The sequence below is a fragment of the Herpailurus yagouaroundi genome, unplaced genomic scaffold (assembly GCF_014898765.1).
Source record: "Herpailurus yagouaroundi ecotype Mexico unplaced genomic scaffold, PumYag 67681, whole genome shotgun sequence".
In the NCBI taxonomy this organism is placed as follows: domain Eukaryota; kingdom Metazoa; phylum Chordata; class Mammalia; order Carnivora; family Felidae; genus Herpailurus; species Herpailurus yagouaroundi.
This window is the reverse complement of record NW_024420481.1, coordinates 253,705-269,788: the sequence shown is the minus strand read 5'-3', so window position 1 is coordinate 269,788 and position 16,084 is coordinate 253,705. Positions and strand designations below refer to the sequence as shown.

The window sequence follows — 16,084 nt, the reverse complement described above, 5'->3', positions numbered from 1 at the left end:
GTTGTCAGTCATGCTTAAGGGGGTATAGCCTTTCAGACGCTGAGCAAGTCTGTAACAGACAACACGGCAAAGAGTGTCAATCCTCCCGTTCCCACTCTGTCAAATGATGTGGTGCTGTGTGATGCTGTGATATGAATCATTCAGGCAGCTGCCACACTGCATTAATTGCAGAGGAGCTGGATTCCATACAAGGTGTTCCCAAAGGTTCATTACTAAATACTGCTCCAGCAGTTCTTTGAAAGGTTGCATTGGGTGACAAGGACACTAAATCCTTCTATGCGTTAGAGCTCCAAGAAAGGACAACTGGAAATTACACCATGGTTTTCCTCTCTTTTCTTTCCAGAAGAGAAAACATAATTACTCACTTGGGCCATTCCCACCCTCTCCTTGATGTTTCCTGGCTTTGAAGGCACTTAAGTTGCTGTTCCCTTGCGTTCAAAGTCTTACACCACAATTTCTTTATGAAAACAATATGTCTTTTAAATTAATGATAAATAAAAGTGAATATGTCACTGGAAGATCATCCTTGTGTAAAGTATCCAGAATTAAAAAGAGTCCAATCACCTCTAACCTCACCCCAATCTCATATCTTAAATTTCAAGCTACTTGGAGACCATCTCCACTCAGATGTTGCACCATTACGTCCCACTCCCTACGCCCCAAACCAAATGTTTCACCTTTGCTCCGAAGCATCTCCTTTTCCTACTTTTTTTTTCATTTCTGGTGAGGGCACTACATACGATGACTCCAACAGCCAGGCCTCGAAACCTTGGGCTCATCCTAGATTTCTCTCTTTCCTTCATCTGCCCTTTCACAGATGACTAAGTTCTGATTGTTCTGCTTCATGACTTGCCTTTAAATCAGCCTCTGAGTTGCCTACGGCCCTCTGTTGCCACTGCCACAGCTCTGCCCAAAATTCCAGAAGGGTTGCCCTATTGCTCATTGTATTGAATCTAAATTCACCTATCATTCAGGAACCTCACGTTATTTCAGAACGGACCCATAGCTCCGGCCAGGGCTCCATCCTCCTCGTATCGGTATGAACCACAAACCACATTCGCTCCTGCTTCCGGGCCCGTGTTTGTTTTTGTGCCCACCTCCTATCGCCCCGAATTTACACATCTTCGTATCTCTGAGGGCCTCTGACAAGGTCCGCTTCCTCCAGCAAGCTCTCCCTGACTTATCTAGCATATATGCACTACCCTCTGTGCCTGTTGCCTCCGCCATGATATTTTAGCAAACACTCAGATGATATAAAGGAAAAAATATTGAAAGAGTCAGGAAACCTGGGTGCTAGTCCCGGCCTTGCTTTTGACTCAATATGCGACATTGGACATTGGGCAGTCACTCCCCTTCTTTGGGTGTTGGTGTTCTCCTAAGCAAAATTAGAGAGTGAAACCACAACACTGTTTCTCAGGTACAGGTTGTTTGCACAGCACCTTCACATTTGTTGTACCTGCAATCAATCTCTATTTTTATTTAAGTAAAAGTTTCCTATCTTTCTTTTTGATTGAAGTACATTTTTCTGGGGAGCCTGGGTGGCTCATTCGGTTGAGCGTCCGACTTCAGCCCAGGTCACGATCTTGTGGTTTGTGAGTCCGAGACCCGTGTCAGGCTCTGTGCTTGGAGCCTGGAGCCTGCTTCTGATTCTGTGTCTCCCTGTCTCTCTGCTCCTCCCCTGTTCACGCTCTGTTTCTCTCTCTCTCTCTCTCTCTCTCTCTCTCTCTCTCAAAAATAAACATTAAAAAATTAAAAAAAAAAAGAAATACATTTTTCATTGTGGTAAAACATATATAACAAACTTTACTGTTTTAATAATTTTTAAGTGTCCAGTTAAGTGACATTAAGTACATTCACACTATTGTGCAAACATCACCACCATCCGTCTCCAGAACTCTCTCCCAAATACTGCAAAACTGGAAGTCCATACACGTTAAACAATAATTCACCATTTCCTCTTTCCCTAGTCCCTAGCAACCACTATTCTACTTTCTGTCTCTCTGAGAGTATTCTAGGTACCTCACACAAGTGGAATCATAGAGCAACTGTTTATTTTGTCTCTGGCTTATTTCATTTAGCATAGTGTCTTCAAGGTTCATCCATGCTGTAGCATGTGTCAGAATCATGTACATTTTTCATAAAAGGAAATGATCACATCTGTGAAGTCATGATTTTATGGAATGGCTATATATTTTTCTAATATACATTAAGATAAATATGTAACAATAAAAATAAAGTTTGTGTGCCTCAGTCCCGTCAGTAGTGTGTGCCTCGCTTTTCAGGGAACACCTGACTCAATCATCTTCACGGGCTTATCAAGCACGAAAAATATATGCCTCAGGGCAGCAATGGCTTTCAAACATGGCTGATTATCAGGAGGCTTCAAGTGGTTTTGAGAACAGACCTGAGGCCTATCCCAGACCTACTAAATCAGAATCTCTGGGGATGGCCTGGGAGTCTGTGTGTTAACAAGCTCCTGAGGTGTTCGCGATGATTAGTCAGGTTTGGGGGCACTACTCCACAACTGACTTGAAGGCAGGGTGCCAGGTCTATGCCACTTTTTTAAAAGTTTTTAAAAATTTATTCATTTTGAGAGAGAATGAATGGGGGTGGGGAGAGAGGGAGAGAGAGAGAGAGAGAGAGGGAATCCCAAGAAGGTTCTGTGCTGTCAGCACAGAGCCTGATGCAGGGCTTGAACTCATGAACTGTGACACCATGACCTAAGCTGAAACCAAGAGTCGGATACTTAATTAACTGAGCCACCCAGATGCCCCTATCTATGCCTCTTTTACGTTTCCAATTGCACAGTGCTGGTCACAGAGGTCAAACTCAAAAATATCATATTGGCTGATAAATTGAGAACTTCCAGAAATAGAAAAGAGGTGGACTTTAAAATTACTTTTTTTTTTTCACCCGGGTTTCCCCCCCCCCCCAACAAGTTCCTCTGTAAAAGAGGCATAATGACACCCTACCTTATGGGGTAGCTGTGACTCAATGCCAAGGGCTATGGAAGACAGACAAGAAGTTTAAAACATGATTCCTGTTCTCACAGAGCTCAGGATCTGCTCAAGGAAACCAAACTAACCCAGATGGAACAAGTGAGAAGCAAGGACTTCCGAGTGGGGCAGAAATTCAAGCCAGGTGCTCTCTGGGCAGGCTTCATGGGCAAGGCTTGAGCTGAGCCCTGAAGGAAAAACAGAACTTAGAGACAGAGAGAGACAGAAGAGGCCAGAACATTCCAAGAGCGGGGAATGGCATCAGACGTGGCTGAGGCGGTTACCCATGTGGTATATTTGAGTTGGCCCAATAAGACTCGTCTCATCACACAACGCCCCAAAATAACACTGGAAATTTGACTGTTTAGAATTCTGTTCCTTATGATGGCTCTTCTGGAAATGCAAACACACCTGGGCTAGTTTGTATATGACCTCACTTACACCTTAGTGTGCATTAGTTAAATCAGAATGCTTTCTCCTCGACATCTGGACGAGATGGGTGGGCTGAGGGATGGGACTCTGATTGGTGGAGGCTCAGGAAAGGGTCATTTTGGAGCCCCAGGAACACAAGGAAGGAGACAAGTCCTGACCAGAATCAATTTCAAATAATTTCTTCTGTTGATGTGTTTAGAGGCCTTTGCAAACCAGGTTAACTTACAGATTTCTATTAGAAAAGCATCAGGCTTCCACGCTGAACAAATGAAGATTTGTACAGATGGGTTATTTCATTTGATGGGTGTTTGGGAAGAGGGACTGTGACAGGCATAGAGATGTGGTTCTTTGGAAACAGGCCTGTAACAGGCTCTCTTGGTCATTTCATACCCAGGCTCTCCCTCCCAGCCCCTTTACAGTTTGACTCTTGGGCTTGACCTCAGGTTGGAAAAAAGTTTCCTTTGCAAAGACTATGTATTTTTTTTGTCTCCCAGCGTCTGCTGCTCTCAGCAGAGCTGGTTTCTTGAATAGCTGCGATTAAAGACAGAGGCCCTTTCTCTTCCTTCTCTGGGCTGTGAGGAAGCTGGTTTCCCACATAGGGCTGCACTTGGGGCATCTCTTCCTGGTCAGCCCTCCATTCTCTGAAGCCATTACACCAGTTAATCCAGCCAGCCAGCTAGCCAGCCTCGGAAGGTTTGGCTTGGAAGGTCCCAAGTAACTTAGGCAAAGATATTTCGAAAAATGTCTAAAAAACTTGACTCTGGGGCTTCAGGAATGAGTCTATGACAGTGAATCCTGTCCACCTTTTTAAAATTTTACTACTTTCCTCACAGAGCCAGTACACATCCTGCCTGTGGGACATTTTTGTTTTCCCTACTCCAATTAGGCATGTCCATAATCAATCACTGAGTTAATTCAAACTATTCCTTCAGAGCCCACAATGTGCTAAGCTTTATATGGGAAAGAGGAAGTGAAAGGCAAGGCTATATCTTCAGAGAAAAGATATCCTCTCCCTACACAACACACCTACACAAAACATAGTTAGTTCCCAAGAGGAGACAGTAGAAGGTTAAAGTCAAAATTACTGCAGGGGAAGAGCAATCAGTGTCAACAGAATTTGGAAAAGGAACAGTGAAATTCAGGAGGGGGAAGTGGTCTAGTAAGGCTTCCAATAGGAAGTGGCTGTGAGCTAGACTTGGACAGATAAGCCACATTTAGAAAATATATTGACATAAGTTTTATCATCCTATCACCCTTGCCTGAAAAATCTCAAACAATTCCTCCAGAATCACAGCCTGGCATTCAAGGCTGTTAGTCCTATGGCTCCACTTCCCTAGTAACTCCTAATGTTCTGCTACACAGGATTCCTCACCCACCCCCATTTACATTTGGTCTCTTGAGCATCCCCACATGTCTATACCTTGGCTTTCTCTGTGTTCCACCTTCACTCCTTCCCTCCCCTCCAGTTCTCCAGTGTCACCTATTCCTCATCAAGTTCAAAATCACTTCACCCTTGACTCATCCCTGCCAACACACATCCAGTTATGTCTCCCTCCCCTGAAATTCCTCAACACGTAAGGCATGTCTCTCATCCGATACACCACATCTAAACCACTTGCTAGAAGAGTTAACAGTAGTATATTATGGGATGCAGCAAAAGCAGTTCTAGTGGGATTCGTAGTGATTTATTCCTACATTAAGGAAGAAGAAAAGGCTCAAATAGACAACCTAACTTTACACCTCAAGGAACTGGAAGAAAAAACAACAAACTAAGTGCAAAATCAGTAGAAGGAAGGAAATAACAAAGATCAGAGCAGAAATAAATGAAATAAAGACTAAAAAGACAATAGAAAAGATCTGTGAAATTAAGAGCAGCTTTTTAAAAAGATAAATAAAACAGACAAACCTTTAGCTAGACTTACCAAGAAAAAAGGAGAGAGGACTCAAATATATAAACATAAATGAAACAAGAAACGTTAGAAATGATACCACAGAAATGCAAAGGATCATAAAAGACTACAATGGGTAACTATGAGACAATAAATTGGGCAACCTAGAAGAAATGAATAAATTCCTAGAAATATACAGCCTACAAAGACTGAATCATAAAGAAATAGACAATCTAGACAGATGGATTACTAGTAAGGAATCCATAATCAAAAACCTCACAACAAAGAAAACTCCAGGACCAGATGGTGTCAGGGGTGAATTCTATAAAAAGCTTAAAGAATTAATAACAATCCTTCTCAAACTCTTCCAAAAAATGGAAGAGGAAGGAACACTTCTAGCTAGACTCATTTTACGAGGTCAGCATTACCCTGATACCAAAACCAGACAAAGACACTAGAGGAAAAAAAATAAGCCAATATTCCTCATGAACATAAATGTAAAAATCCTCAACAAAATATCATCAAACTGAATTCAACCGTACATTAAGAGGATAATATACCATGATCAACTGGGGTTTATTCCAGGGATGCAAGGATGTTTCAATATCCACAAATAAATCAATGAGATACACCACATTAATAAAATGAAGGATAAAAATCATAGGATTATCTCAATAGATGCAGAAAACGCATTTGACAAAACTTAACATCCATCCATGATAAAACAAGACACTCAAAAAAACAGGTAGAGAGGGAATATACCTCAACATAATAAAGGCTACATATGACAAGCCTACCACCAGTATCATATTCAATGTGGAAAGCTAAAAACTTTTCCTCTAAGATCAGGAACAAGACAAAGATGCCCACTCTCACCACTTTTATTCAACATTGTACTGGAAGTCCTAGCCACAGCAATTAGACAAGAAAAAGAAATAAAAGACATCCAAATTGGAAAAGAGAAAGACTTTTTCTATTTGCAGAAGACATGATATTATACATGGAAAATGCAAAGATTCTACCAAAGAAGCTGTCAGAACTAATAAACAAGTTCAATAAACTTTCAGGATACAAAATCAATATACAAAAATCAGTTGCAGTTCTATATGCTAAAAATGAACAGAAAGAAAAATCGAGAAAATAATCCTGCTTGCAATTGCATCAAAAAGAATAAAATACCTAGGAATAAATTTAACCAAGGAGGTGAAAGATCTGTAAACTGAAAATTATGACACTGATGAAAGAAACTGAAGATGACACAAATAAATAAAAAAGATACTCTGTGCTCATAGATGAGAAGAATTAATACTGTTAAAATGTCCATGCCACACAAAGCAATCTCCAGATTCAATGCAATCCCTATCAAAATTCTACCAGCATTTTTCACATAAATAAAATAAAACAATCTTAAAATTTATATGGAGCCACAAAAGACCCAGAAGAGCCAAAGCAAGTTTGAGAAAAAAGAATAAAGTTGGAGGCATTACACTTCCTGATTCTAAGCTATGTTACAGAGCTATAGTTATCAAGACAGTATGACCTTGGCACTGCACTGCCTGCAGAGATGTCTGCCCTCAGACTTCTGGTGAAGCCCAAACTCATTAAAAAGAGAACCAAGAAGTTCATTTCGCACCAGTCAAAATTAAACGCCAAGTGGCAGAAACCCAGAGGCATTGACAATAGAGTGCACAGAAGACTCAAGGGCCAGATCCTGATGCCCAACATTTGGTTATGAGAGCAACAAGAAAACAAGGCACATGCTGCTCAGTGGCTTCCAGAAATTCCTAGCCCACAACGTCAAGGAGCTTGAAATGCTGCTGATGTGCAACAAATCGTACTGTGCAGAGACTGCTCACAATGCGTCCTCCAAAGCCACTGTGTAAAGGGCAGCCCAGCTGGCCATCAGAGTCACCAATCCCAATGCCAGGCTGCACAGTGGAGAAAATTACTAGACAGACAGCTTATGTGCACATTGCATTTGTGTTAATAAAACTACAAAAAGAAACCCAGTATGGTATTTACATTAAAACACATACAGATCAATGAAACAGAATAGAGAGCCCAGTAATAAACTCATACATATATGATCAATCAATCTATGACAAAGGGGTCAAGAATACACAGTGGGGAAAGGATAGTCTCTTCAATAAATGGTGTTGAGAGGGGCGCCTGGGTGGCTCAGTCGGTTAAGCGGCGGACTTCAGCTCAGGTCATGATCTCACGCTTTGTGAGTTTGAGCCCCGCATTGGGCTTTGTCCTGACAGCTTAGAGCCCAGAGCCTGCTTCCGATTCTGTGTCTCCCTCTTTCTCTGTCCTTTCCCCACTCTCTCTCTCTCTGTCCTTTCCCTGATCTCTGTCTCTCTCTCTTTCTCTCAAAAATAAAGATTAAAGAAAAAATGAAAAGAAAAAAATAAATGGTGTTGAGAAAACCGGACAGCCATATGCAAAATAATGAAACTGGACCCTTACACTATACACAAAAATCAACTCGAAATAAATTAAAGACTTGAACATAAGACCTGAAACCCTAAAACTCCTAGAAGAAAACAGAAAAAGTTCCTTGACATCAGTCTTGGCAATAATTTTTTTAGATTTGACACCAAAAGCAAAGGCAATAAAAGCAAAAACAAATAAGTGGGACTTCACCAAACTAAAAAGCTTTCGCACAGCAAAGGAATCCATTAACAAAATGAAAATAAACCTACCGAATGAGAGAAAATGTTTGCAAATCATATCTCATAAAGAGTTAATAACCAATATATAAACAGAACTCTCACGGCTCTATAGCAAAAAACCAATCTGCATTTAAAAACAGGCAGAGCAACTAAATAGACATTTTCCCAAAGAAGACATACAAATGGCCCAATAGGCACATGAAAAGGTGCTCAACGTCACTAACCGTCAGGAAAATGCAAGTCAAAACCATAATCAGATATCACCTCACACCTGTTACAATAGCTATCCTCAAAAAGATGAGGGGCGCCTGGGTGGTTCAGTTGGTTAAGTGTCTGACTCTTGATTTCGACTCAGGTCATGATCTCACAGATCATGAGATAGAGCCCCGCATTGGGCTCTGCCCTGACACTGCAGAGCCTGCTTGGGATTTCCCTCTCTCCCTCTCTCTCTGCCTCTCCTCTGCTTGCACGTGCACGTGCACATACTTGCTTGCTCGCTCTCTCTCAAAAACAAATAAATAAGCATAAAAAAGAAATGTTAATTTAAAAAAAGTTAAGGGATAACAAGTGTTGGCAAGGATGTGAAGCAAAGGGAACTTTGTGCACTGTGGATAGGAATGTAAATTGGCACGGCCACTCTGGAAAACAGTATGCAGCTTCCTCAAAAAATTATAAATAGTACTACCATATGACCCAGCAATCCCATCACATTTTAATGTGATACACACACACACACATGCACACACACACACACACACACACACACACACACACACACACTGGAATATTATTTGTCCCTGAGAAAGGCAAAAATCCTGCCATTTGTGACAACACGGATGGACCTTGAGGGCATTATACTAAGTGAAATGAGCCAAATAAAGACAGATTCTGTATGGTATCACCTATATGTGGAATACTTTAAAAGGAAGTCAAAGTCTTAGAAACAGAGAGTAGAAAAGTGGTTGCCAGGAGCTGGGGGGGCGGGTAGGGGAAACAGAGAGAGGTTGGTAAAAGGATACCAGCTTCCAGCTATCAGATGAGCAAGGTCTGAGGAGGTGATGTAAAACATCGTGACTATAGTTGGTAACACTGTATCATATCATTGAAATTTGCTAAGAGAGTAGAATGTAAATGTTCTACAAAAAAAAAAGAGATAAATACCTGAGGTGATGGATGTGTTAACTAACCAGGTGATGAGAATCCCTTTCACACTGTATATAAAATGGCTGATGGGGCCCCTGGGTGGCTCAGTCAGCTGAGCGTCCAACTTTAACTTGGGTCATGATCTCATGGTTCACGAATTCGAGCCCCACATCGGGCTCTGTGCTGACAGCCCGGAGCCTGGAGCCTGCTTTGGATTCTCTGTCTCCCTCTCTCTCTGTCTCTCCCCCACCCCCCAATCTCTCTCAAAAATAAGTAAACGTTAAAAAAATATCAAATGACTGTGATGTATACTTTAAATATCTTACAATTTTACTTGTCAGTTATACCTCAATAAAGTTGAAAAATAAAAACAATTACACACACACACACACACACACACACACGTTAACCATTATTAAGGCTTTTATGTTACTAGACACTAGGTGAAGCATTTTGTGAGCATTGCATTTGATTGGCAGAACGATCCTGTCAGGAAGATGCAATTATTATTCTCATTTTATGGATGAGGGACTGGATGCTCTGTGGGGTTCACTTGGCCGACGTCATACAATCAGTAAGTGGTGAAACTCGCCTTCTCGTGGCCTCTCCTATCTGGGCACATAGGTATGGAGAGGTACAGTGTAAGTAAACCATTCTTATATGAATCCATCCATATTCCAAAACTTTGAGAGAGAGGGTAGAGAAAGAGGGAGCGAGGGAGGGAGAGAGTGGGCACACAGTTGAAATTGTGTGGGTAATTCTATCCACCATTCCACTTTGCTTTGCCTTGGAGTTAACTGAGAGATGTGAATCTGCTGTTCCCTCATATGGTGTTGGTTCCTGTGAGCCTCTCATGAATGATTCTCATGCTTAAACATATGTGCTTTCGAAATTCAATACGGTCCCTAAATGCAAGCCGATTGGCATGGTTCTCAACTAAAGAGTGATCTGGTGTAACGTTGGAGGAAATAATAAAGACAAGCCCGTGCTGGACTTACCAAAAACGGTATATCTGTCTCCAGTGTAGCACCTTTCAAAGGAACTTTTGAGGGGTATTTCGTCTATAAATTGGTATGTTTTTGCTCACCAGGAACCTAACCCCTCATAAGATATGACTTTCCTATACGTGTCTTGATTCCCCAACTGGTGTGAAAACTCCATGTGAGTAGAGCCTCTATCCTAAACTATTTTATATTCCTTCCAAGTGCCTAGCAAAGTAACTTGAAAATAATAGGAGTTGAACAAATCAATGTCAAAGATTATTCATGAGACATGTTAATTTTCCCAGCAGGTTTAAGGTTACTGAGGTATCCTCTCAGGCTACCCACAAAATGGAAGAGAAGATTTGTACTACCGTGTCTATCCCATGACTCGTTGGCATTCTCTGTACTATTTCTAGAAATAGAATCTGTCTGTTCCCATCCCTCACTGGGTCAACCGAGCACCTGGCAGTTTCCTATTGATGCCTGTTCAGCTGTCACCTTCAAACTCCTGGTTCTGTTTGCTCAGTGTGCCTCCTAGAGTAGGCCTGACTATTTCAGGTCTGAGTTACAGCTGTCAGCGTTTCAGGCGTACCTCACGTATTTCTAGAATTAGGTGGAAATATTTGAAGCCTGAAAAAGGAGCTATAACGTTCTGAGTATGAAGGAAATATTTAGGCAAGTATCAACTGGCAGCACAGAAGGCCAACTAAGAAGAATCGAGTCCCTGGTGATAAAGTGAGATGAGAACAACATAGCCAAGCCATCTTGGGTTACTTGCATTTTAGTAGCATGGGGTGAGTTACCAAACTATTTATGTTATTTTTATTAGCATGCGATTAAGGAATTGACCCAATGTGAGACTGTTTGCTATAAATGTGAAATGACGGAATGACCGAACACATTTGCTTTGCTTTGCTCTAATAGAGAATAATTGTAATTCCTTAATTTAAAAAGCCATTCCGGTTGTACATATGGCCTAGGGATGCTTTGAAAGTCAAGCTGTACCTCTTGGACCTCATTCTTTCCAGTTCTGGGTAATAGTTTCTACTCTCCAATCTGATAGGGTTCAACACTGACCTGCAGGAATTATACTGTGATTCTGTACCAAATTATTAAGATATGATTAGTTCTCTTGGAGTTGGGCCCAGAAAAAGTAGAGGAGATTTTATGGAATGGCAAGGTACCAAGGCAAGATGATGATGATAGAGATTTCTTCAGCTTCCAAGATCAAATTCAATTTGGTGACTGAATGCGGGCGAGGCCAATCATCTCTTCTCTTACAACGCATAGTTATTTGGGATTCCTTTATCCAAGAGTGTGTCAGGGGAGGAGTCAAACCCGTCTTCAATTTTGCCTTTTAATAACTTTGCCATTTCATAATTTTGCTTTTGTCATGCACACTGGAAAAAAACAAAACCTTAAAAGTAACTAACAACCCCTCTGTCATTGAGATCCCCCAGATAAAAGCTATTAGTGGAATCAAATAAAAGCTCTGGAGATGAAAGGGGTAGTGATTGTGGTGCCAGCGAGACAAAGACCATAGGCTCAATCCTTAAAAGGATCAGTTGGCTTTACTTTCTGTCTGTATTTACAGACTGCTTCCCAGATGATTCCGAGGCAGGTAGTTCAGGCACCACGCTTGGAGAAACACTACCTTAGAGACTAAACATAGTCATGTCCACAGTCCAAAGGAAATTAAAATCCTGAGAGCCATTGCCCTTAAATTCTTTTCAAATCTTACTTTTCGTGGGAATCTGTGCCTTTCTGCCGAGTCTATTCCTGCTTCCTTCTAGCCCATAAATGACTGGCATGGAGGTCATGGATTTAAATTGTGGGTTGAAGAAGTTGAAAACCTAAAATTTCAGCTCTAGTACTAATGTGCAGTCTAGTTTCAACTTAATAAGTCAGTCATTTCCCCCTTTGTCAATTGAAAGTCCGTCTAAGAGACATCTGGCAAATTTTGGATGAAAAGCACGGGGAAAATGCTTGCATCACAAGATGAGTTTTTTCTCTGCCTAGGGTTGCCAGAGTTTGCACACACAACAAAATTGAATTACAGATAAAGGGTGACTAATTCTTTGGCGTAAGTATGTCCCATGCAATATCTGGGATATACTCATCCTGAAAATTCATTGGTTATCTGAAATTCAGACTTAACTGGGCATGCTGTATTTTATCTGGCAGCCCTATCTCTACCACCACCCTTTTCCTGGAGCCTGCACTTTCCAAGACTTGGGCAACAGAAGAGAGCGTTTTGTAACTCAAGGCCGGGAAGGAAATGAGCTCTCATTTAGCATAATACAGGACAGGAGAAAGCTAGCAGGGGATGAACCTTCCACGCTGGAGAAATGCAGACATATTCTGGGGATGGGGAGCAGGAGGCTCATGGAGGGGAATGGAGGGGAGGACAGAGCGTGCTTGGGCAAACACACATATAATCCGACTTGCTCCTCCTGCAGCCGCAGAAAAAAAATAGAGAACCAAGGACCTCTTCACACAGAAGGCTTCTGTCATTTTCCACCGCCACCATCAAAGGGAATGAGGCATTTCTATACCAAAAGGCACAATCTCGGAACCGTAGCTTGGCTTTTTTATTATCTCCTATGTCCATCCACAATTGTGAGTTAAGAATTTAGATTGCAAAACTCACTGTGCTCTCTGGGTTCCACAGGCTCCTTTTCCCCCCAGGTCAGGTTGTGCCAGGGGCTCCCGGCTTCTTGTGCTATGCTGCTCTGCTCTGCAAAAACCCAGCCTCACTCCTTTCTTTCCTGCAAGGCGCAAGTCTTTTTTCCCCATGGCTCCTGTCAGTCTTCACCTCCTAGTCCACTTTTCCAGCCTCCAGCTCTCTAAGAGCCAACATATCTCTCTGCTATCATTCTGATCTTCCTGCCCAAATATGGATTTACAATGGCAAAGCAACCACTTTGCCCTGAATTCAACCAAATAGGGGTACGTGGAGGTCATAGGTAACTGACAAGGGTGGAGGTGGTTTCAAAAATTAAAAGAATTTTCTTCCTGATAAAAAAGAAAGCATGCTCGTTGTAAAAGAATCCAAACGAAATGTAAAAGAAAGGAAAATAAAATACCCTTAATCACAAGACCTAGAGATAACCACTCTGGCCATTTTAGAGAGCATTTTTCAATATTCATTTGTTCATTCATTCTTCCAAAAACAATGTATTAGTGCCTGCTTCGTGCTAAACACTGTTTGAGGCTCAAGGAATGCATCCGTAAACAAAGTAGAAAAACAAAACTACCTACATGGCTCTATTTACATAGGCACACAAACCCATCCACAATAGAATTTTACGTTAATGGGCTCATACTATACACGCTATTTTGTAACCTGCTCTTTCGTGGAATAATGTGTCACGGACCTCCTTATATGTCATTAAGTACTGATTTACGTCATCCTCTTAATGTCGACCTTGTATATTCTATAGTACATATGCACCACAATTCATTTAATCATCTCCCTAACAGACATTTATTTCCCATTTCTGCTACTGTAAAAAAAAAAAAAAACAGTGTAATGAGTATACTTGGACATGTATATCTCCACGTGCTTGTCCAATCATCTTATTAGGAAAAATTCCTGGTTTTGCTCCTATCTCACTTCTTGTTTCTTCTCAGTCTCTTTTGCTATCTTTCCCTTCTCTGATTAATCTCTAAATGTTAAAGCAATTCACCCTCTTTTCTAGCTTCACCTCACCCTAGATTATCTCATACAATCCCATGGCTTTAAACAGTATCTATATGCTGCTTATATCTACAATTTTGATATCTCCTCTCGAGCTCTAGACTCCTATCCAACGGTCTTTTTTTAGAATCTCCACTTGTATGTCTGGCATTGGATCTCAAAGTTAATGTCACCAAAAGAGAACCTTTAATTTTGTCCCCCAAATATATTCCTACCTTGGCCTTCTATACTTCAGACAACGGCATCACCATCCATGCAGTTATTCGGGCCCCAAACAAGGCATCAGTCTGGTTTCTCCTCTTTTCCTTACCCTCAGCCCCCTTTCAAATGTTTTCAAGACTATCTCCAAAACACAGTTCAGATCTGTCCCTTTCTCTCTATATTTGCCACCTTCATTTGCTACCATCTGAATCCAGGCCACTCCAGCCTCTCACCCAGGCTACTGCATTAGCTTCCTAATTTCTCTTTCAGTTTCCACTGTTGTTCTTCTGCACTCCTTTCTTTACATAGTAGTCAAAGGCCTACAATAATCATACTAATGATACAAGAATACAAGCATTTACTTTAAACTCAGAAAAAGAAGACAAGCCTGCGTCTGACATCGTAATCGAAGACGCAGCAAACACAATAAATAGTATAAGAAAAAGAAATAAGACATGCGAGGATTGGGAAGAAAGAAAAAACGATCATACTTGCAGATGATACAGTTGCCTACATATAAAATACAATAGAATTTCCAAGCCATTAAAACTGTGAGGATTCAACAAGTGTGCTGCATCCAGTAGTGTGAAAAATCAGTATCGTTTCACTATACCGAAAACAACCAATTAGAGCAGGTAGTGTTGAAAAAGGAATTCCACTTGTCAGAGTATATATTCTTGGCAAGGATCTAGAAATACATATACACACGGGTCTTGGGTAAGACCTTTATGAACGATTTTTGGAACTCACAAAAGATGACCTTGTACTTCCAGTTCCAGGACAAGATGAGGTAGAAGTAATTTTCCCTATTTGTCCCACTAGGTTCAGGTAAAACCTGTCGATGTTATGCATAAAATAAACATAAGAAGCCTCTGATAGGTGGAGAGAAGGCTCAAACAGACTGGCTCCGGATTTGGGGAACTGAGGAGCCACATCGGTAAGTCCCTTCTGTGTTTCTCTGGCCTCGTCTATCCCAGACTGGGTGCCGGAGAAACTGGCAACCCCGAAACACCCACAAGGACAGACCAAAACGAGTCCCAACAAAGCCCGCTCTCTCTAGCCAAAGTACCAGGAGAGGAGCAATGTAGTAGAACAGACAACTTTTAACAATACAGTAATGTTCCCTACGCCAGCTAAATACCCGCAGGAAAACAAAAACATTGGGGTACCACTTCCCCTTCTGCCAGCACAGGCAGATTTTAGACAGCCTGGACTTCACCCTCCCCCAGACTGTAAAGAGGCAGCACAACCTCATAAAGGGCTGAGTGGGAAGCCAGGATTGTAACAGGGTCCCTCCTCACGTGGCATAAGTGACAGTAATGAGGCTGTACGTCTTCGTCCTCCACCGCAGCATTGCCAGAGAAGGCCTGCTAAACCACAAGATTTCAAGAACATATACCGAATGATAATATATGCCCAAAATATCAAAATCATTTGTCACACCAAGAACCAGGAAAATCTAACATGAAGGACAAAAAACAATCGACAGATGCCAAGACAGAGATGCCATAGCTGTTAGAATTACCCAATAAAGATTTTACAGCAGCCTTCACAAAAATGTTTGCGCCGGGGGCGCCTGGGTGGCTCAGTCAGTTAAGCGCTTGACTCTTGACTTCGGCCCAGCTCATGATCTCACGGTTCATGAGTCCGAGCCCCGCATCGGGTTCTGTGCGGACAGCACAGAGCCTGCTTGGGATTCTTTCACGCACCCTCTCTCTGTCCCTCCCCCACTCATGCATGCGCACACGTGCGCTCTCTCTCTCTCTCTCTCTCTCAATAAATAAACCTTTAAAAATAATGTTTGAGCCAATAATTACAAATATAAAAACAAAGGGTAAAACACCCTTATCAAAGAAATAGAAGATATAAAGAAGAGCCAAATGGAAATTTCAGAATTGAAAAAGCAAAATAAAAAAAAATCAGTGGAAGGGCTCCAAAAGCAAAAAACAAAAAACAAACTCAGTGGGTGGGCTCGATAGCAGAATGGAAGAGGCAGGAAAAAATAGTTGTAAACTTGATGATAAAAAAAAAATAGAAATTACTCAGGATGAACAACAGAAGGAAA

The 16,084-nt window shown here is 41.5% G+C and overlaps 1 protein-coding gene and 1 pseudogene across 3 annotated transcripts in view; one reads left to right on the top strand and one right to left on the bottom strand.

Annotated features, from left to right (window-relative positions):
- Nucleotides 1-16,084, bottom strand: part of PABIR2 (PABIR family member 2) — a 205,437-nt gene that overhangs the window by 106,263 nt on the left and 83,090 nt on the right. The gene's annotated exons all lie outside the window — the stretch shown is intronic.
- Nucleotides 6,882-7,269, top strand: LOC121025523 (60S ribosomal protein L32-like; annotated as a pseudogene).